This window comes from Micropterus dolomieu, linkage group LG11, assembly GCF_021292245.1.
Source record: "Micropterus dolomieu isolate WLL.071019.BEF.003 ecotype Adirondacks linkage group LG11, ASM2129224v1, whole genome shotgun sequence".
NCBI classification, from domain to species: Eukaryota; Metazoa; Chordata; class Actinopteri; order Centrarchiformes; family Centrarchidae; genus Micropterus; species Micropterus dolomieu.
In genome coordinates this window covers 536,319-543,094 of record NC_060160.1, presented here as the reverse complement: position 1 = coordinate 543,094, position 6,776 = coordinate 536,319, and the positions used below count along the sequence as shown (strand labels likewise).

Here is a 6,776-nt window from a genome sequence, read left to right as displayed (position 1 = left end):
AAACAGCTCGGGTTCAGCTGTACATGTTGCCGACCAGCTTAGCAACATGGACTGGAGCGAGAGTTTCAGAGCGGTGAGTTATTAATCTGTAACAAAAGGATCTTTCATCCCATAGACTGTGTATAAGAAATGGACGTAGTCATGGTGACGTCACCCGTTGGTTTGTGGACTGCCGTTTTGAAGCCTTGAGTTTGGCCGATTATATCGAGTTTTTGCAACCAGGAAGTCCCCGGAAGTGACGAGAAGGTGGAGCTAACGGCCGTGTGCAGAGCTAGCTAGTTAGCTTAGCTAGGTGCATCTGTAACTCACGTTAACTGTCATTTTAACAGGCTGATAACTTTGTCTAGAGAACAACAGGCTTCAAACTAATGTACTCAGCAGAGAAAGTGAACAGCCGACTCCTGATAAGCTTTTTCAGCGGCGCTGGTTAAATTTGCACAGTGCCAAGAGTACGAGTCACTGGCCTGATTGACAGGCGGCTGGACTACAAACAAGCTGTTTTCAGTTCAGAGCAGAGTTTTCTGTGGGAGATGGGAACTCACTTTGGGCTTTTTCACTTTGCAAACATGTTACAAGCACAAAAAAGGAATATAACTCAATAAAGGAGAGGGAAAAAGACAAAAAGCAGAACACGACCTCTTTAATACCATTTAAAACAGGTTTAAAATGTGTTCTTGCCATTGTAATTTTACACTACCTGTAGCAGCTGACTGATCGTGAGCAGGTCGCTCTATGGATTAAGCTTTTGGATTAAGCCTATGGAACTCACTAAGAAGTGACAAGTGGCCGGTAGTGACCCTCTCCTGGGTTGTGTTGGTTTGAGGCCAAAGATGCTGGCCTAATGAGATTATAGACTGCAGTGGTGCAAGTAACTAACTTCATGCAGGGCTGTAACCAGGGTTTACACAAGCACAACCAAAGTTATACAATACAGTCGCACAAACTAATGATCTATAATGAATCGCATACAAAAGGGCCTGTTGGCTAAAAATACTGTTGAAGGCTTAAAACTATCTGGTTGAAGATCACACTTTGTTTCAGAGGACAGAAAATTTGGCCAAAAAGTAATTTGCGCAGTAATGTCAAAGCAAATGTGGTGGGACATTTATGTAGCAAAACCAAACAAAGTGTAGTTAAAAACTTGACAGGACAGACAGAAGAAACTGCAGCGGGAACAGATTTCAACTTTCAGCCTCTGAAATGTTTAGATGCTCTGATGGAGCTCAGGACTGATCAGGAGGACGGCTGCTTTACTCCAGTGTCTCTGTATGAACCTGGACTTTAGCACATTTTTTTATATATATATATATATATATATATATATATATACACATACATACATACATACATACATACATACATACATACATACATACATACATACATACATACCCCAGCTCGTTAGGGTAGGGCAGTAACAAGGTATTTGGGATAGAATGAAGGTGGTATGGACAACTGAATTTAGGTTTAAGCCAATTGTTTAATTAAATGACTTGTCTCACAAAAAAAAAAAAAAAAGGGAGGCTATGTAGGTACTAACAAAAAAAAAAAAAACAGAAGGAGGTAGTGTCCAAAGACAGCTCTCTACTCAAAAAACACTGAACAAAAGGAGGTCAGTACCTACATGTTTTAGAAGAATGTAGGGTAACCAAACAGACAATGTTCTACCTTAAAGGGTGCCACTCACACTCTGTAGTTCACAAGGTTTCTAACTGACAGGAGTCACTTAAGCAGGCAACCGACAGAAACAGGTAAAATCAACACTCAAGAAATTCACAAGGGTGCACAACCAACAACAAGGCGAACTGATCACTGGCTCACAGTCGCCTCGAACTGCAGGAACACAAACTATTTGTAAGCCAGCTGGTGTTGATTGGCGAGTCCTAGTTGGCAGGTTCAGTTGGATCTTCGGCCACACCAATCAGACGCCAGCAAACAGCAACGAGGAAGTGGGTGGGTCCAGGTCCAGAGGAACCAATCCTCAACAGGTGCTTGCAGCGGGGATTTGCATACTGTTCAGAGAACTCCAGAACACAACTACTCTAAGGCAGCCAGCAGCGGCTGTAACAGTGTGTGTGTGTGTATATATATATACACATATATATGTGTGTGTGGGTGTGTGTGTGTGTATATGTGTGTGTACTAGTCCATTTAATGATTTAAAAACAAGCATCAAAATTCTAAAATGTATAGGAAGTGAAGCAGTAATTCAACTTGAAATGAGGGTTGCGAAGGTGTAATCCGCTGCGTCCGCATAGTCCTAAAGCCTTCATTTAAGTTGATCATGTTATCAATGTCTTTTATTAAATTTCTTTATTATTAATAGGCTATAGCCTACATGTAATTACGGAGGTCCGGACCTCGGTGAGCTCATAGCTGGTTACGGCCATGACTCATGACTACTCGGGTGCACGCTACCTGAGTACATGTGGTTAGTTACTCAGAGTTTACTGATTTAGTCTTCCCTCCTCTTTTGTCATTTTCGAAGGGAGAGAACGGAAAGAGGCCAAAAAGAAACTGTGTCAAGAAGTTGTTTAAGTTACTGATTCGTGCTGCACGTTTTGGGTCATTTTATAATCAGTAGCCTTTTTTTTCTTTAGCTGAAGTGCCTTTTTTTGGACAACGCACATTTGTTTCTTCTATATTTTAATTGCATTGTGTGTTTTCTTAATGTGCAAATAAACATTTTTAAAGGCTTTTTCATTTGTTGTTTAACGGCAAGCTACAACCCCAATTCCAATGAAGTTGGGACGTTGTGTGAAACGTAAATAAAACCTGAATACAATGATTTGCAAATCCTTTTCAACCTATGTTCAACTGAATACACTACAAAGACAAGATATTTAATGTTCAAACTGAAACTTTTTTGTTATTTGCAAATATTTACTCACTTTGAATTTGATGCCTGCAACAAATGTCGTCCCGACTTGTTGGAATTGGGGTTGTATATTTCAGAAAGTTAAAAAAAATAAAAATAATGGTTTAAAAAGTGGTGGGGAAAAAAATAAATGACACCTATGGATTTTCCATAAAAACACATGTGAAAAGCTTCTAAAATACTCTGGACTCTTATTCCAGATTATCATTTTTACACTAAAAAGTCTCCGTCAATGGCCCCAGGGAAAAAATAAATATTCAAATTCATGGCCGTATTAATTTATTATATAATAATGATTCACTGACCTGAGAGACACAAGACACCCAATAGGATCCTCTCCATCATCGTGCTGCTCTGAGGTTTGCGTGTTTGTCCATTTAAACCACTAAGAGGATTTTTGCATTTTATATGCAAAAAGCAGTGTGAAGGCAGACTTATGAAAATGTTTGTGTCCACAATGTGTTTTCAGTCCTTGGCATGTTTATTTGTTGGGGTCAGTTCACCTCAGTAAAAAAACAATTATGTTCTCACTTATCTCAGGTGGGATCAAGCCATGAAGACGGTTTGGTTTTTATTTGACCTGCATAGAAAGAGATTTCTGCCTCCATCCCAACACATTGAAGGTGAACAGAATTTATTTTTTAGTGTATTTAAAAGATTCCACAGCTTCCAGAGACAGGGTCCCCATTACTTTGGGGTCCACATTATCCAGAGAATTCACTGTCAGCAGATTTCATTGGGACTGTGTCTTCAGTAGAAAGTAGTTCCAGTGAAACCTGTTTACAGAGAAGCTGGATGTTTGAAATGTTGATTTATTAATAAAGTAAAAAAAAAAAAAGAAATGAAGGAAATAACATACTTAATGTGTCATGATAATCCAAGTTTATCTTATCACACAGAATGTGAGTAAGGAACCTGCAGCCATGCAAATATGTTGTATTTGTTATGCAAAGGCAGAGTGAAGAAAAGGAGACGTCCATCTGTGTTTGACAAACTAATATAAGAACATCCTGAGGTTTATACAGGGTGACAAACAGGAAATTAAAGTTAAATTTAATTAAAGTTAAAAAAAATTAAAGTTAATTAAATGTATTTGTTACTCACGCTGAATGAAGACAACTTTCATTCAGGCGCCAGATGATTTGAATATAAACTGTAATACACCAAAAGAACAGTCTAAGATGAATACAGCCTTTGTTAAGGTCCACTATCAGGACATGTATGTTCAAACTGGGGTAACCTGCTCCTACATAAACACTAATACACAAAACCATGTGCAGTTATTTACAGGCTCCACTTGATAAATGTAACTTGTTCCCATGCGAAGATTACAGTGCCACTCTCTGACTTTACAGAGCTGCTGTGAGATCAGGTGAGTTTTTTACTCCCTTTCAAGTGACACGAAACATTTTAAAGGATGATAATCAAAAGCATAGTGTAGACTATTAAGGTGGGCTGACCAAGATCCAGTCCACGCCAGCTGCTCTTCTCTGTCACTGACAAAGGTGACAGGTCTGTTACACCCTCTTTCATTTTAAAGGTTCAGTATGTAGGAGTAGGCTCGGCCAGAGCGAGACAGCCAAGGCCACGTCTCCTCCAGTATAGCGGGACGAAAGAGCTCGCTGCTTCGGTCGGGTTGGTGTGAAGTCATGTTTAAGACTTGCTGCTAAACAAAACGCTCGTTTTTCGGTCCAAAAATTGGATAAACACCGACTTTTTATGAGGAAAATGCAAAAGAAGTGACCAGAATACACCAGAGGAGAGAAAAAGAGGGAAAAAGGAGAAAGAGAGAAGGAAGGAAAAGAGATGCAGTTTGAAGAAGGAGCTCAGAAAACAGCATCAAGCTGAAGAGAAACAAACAAGAAGAGCAAACTGCTGGACACTGAAATCAGTAAGTTTTTGCATTTATTACCAAAAAACGAGTCCCGACTGAAACACTCAAGCTAATAGCTAACGAGCTAACACTGGACTGTGGTTACCTAGCAACAGCATCAATAACAGCAGAACACAGAAGCTTGAAGATCAACAGCTGTTTCATGATGTCTCCACACTCTGAAACCATCGACTACCCCCCAGCTATCAAAAGCAAAACTGCAAGGGGAAAATCTAAACAAACATTACTCAGAGAAAGACCAGAAATCCTGTTCCTGGACCACTACAAAGATGGAAGATCCTGCAATTTAATCTTCTGGACGGATGAACCGTGTACCCAGAAATAAAGAGAGCAGGCATTTGTAATGGATGGAAGAAAATGACTCTGACACCAGCAGAATAACAGTAAACCTGTTCAAACATGGAACTGCCACGATACAAGGAGACCTGAGACAGTTTGAGCTCGACTTTCCTGCTAAGGAGGTCCTCGCAAGCATCTCTCCAACCGTCCTGTTCTGTCCCTGCTCCAGAAAAGACAGCCTGCAGATGCTGACACTGATCCTGTCCTCCAGCACTCTGAGGCCCTGGACATCATGAGAGAACAACAGAACTGGTCCAGATCAGAGAGCAGCTGGACCAACAGCAGCCTAGCTCTCCTACTGTCAGTGAAAGAACAGGACAGTGTCAACTCACAGCTGAGAGAGTTTCAACAAGAACTAACTCGTCAGAGAAGACAGCCGGATCATCTCAGTGAGGAGGTGAAGGAACTTAGGAAGGACAGAGACAACTGCACAACTGAGTTGGCTACTCTGAGAGAAGAGCTACAGGACAGGGACAGGCTCAGTCTACAAGCCAGACTGAACTCCACACAAGCCCCTGTGCCCGCCTCTCAGATCCAGACCACATCCAGCCAAACTCCCACTACACCAGCTAGGAGCTCCAGACCTGAAACCACCACCACAGCTCCACATCCAGACCCGACAGCTGAGACTGAACAAACACACAGGCAGAAGGGCTGACATTATCCTCCTCATGGACTCTAATGGGAAGTTCCTGGATGAAAAGCCTTTATTCCCAAGGCACAGAACGGAGAAGATCTGGTGCCCCAACACCAGGAGAGCCCTGGAGCTGTTAACAGCGCCTGAGCTAGGCTCACCCAGCCACATCATCATCATCCATACAGGGACCAACGACTTCAGGTCCCAGCAGGACAGACCGGACAGACATCATTGATCAAGCCTCCACCAATTTCCCTACCAGCAAGATAGTCATCTCCACGCTGCTGCACAGCAGAGACTTCCACCCCCACACTATTCACAGAGTGAATATCAGCCTCTCCAGGGACTGTGCCCTCAAACCCAACGTGTTCTTGGCCCCCCACCCGACCCTGCACCTGGACCGCCTGTATGATAACATACACCTACACAGAAATGTAGTCCCCACCCTTGCTAGGACCCTGAAGGATGTTGCTCTTGGAAAAGGGTAACCACACAACACAGACCCCACGCAGACCTCTTAAGGACAATTCACACATGATGCACTCTAAGTTTAATATTTTATTCATTTACCTTCAACACTATTTTCCTCTTTTTACAATTTTTTTTCTCTTTTCGTTTGTCTAGTTTACTATTATTTGTTTTTTAAGGTGTTTAAGGTCTAATTTTTTGAACAGATTACACTTGGAGATGAAATCGTTCACAATAACATGTTGGAACATTCGAGGTCTGAGATCATCAGCTTTTGGTTTAAAGAGCAGAAATCCAGATTTTAATAGAGAGTTAAAGACTCTGACATCATAGTTTTACAGGAGACATGGTGCAGAGAAGATGTTTCCACTGGTCGTCCTCACGGCTACACTGACATTATTATACCATCAACAAAAAATCCCACAATAACCCAAGGCTGAGATTCAGGAGGCCTGACTATATGGTGTAAATCAGAACTGAGCCAGTCCATCAGTTATTAAACAAGAAGAAGCTAATATATGGTTGAAAATGAACCAACAGAGCAACATGTCTACATGTGT

General features: G+C 41.5%; 1 long non-coding RNA gene across 1 annotated transcript in view; it reads right to left on the bottom strand.

The window, feature by feature from the left end:
• Positions 1-6,776, bottom strand: part of LOC123979154 — a 23,925-nt gene that overhangs the window by 14,814 nt on the left and 2,335 nt on the right. The window lies entirely within an intron of this gene.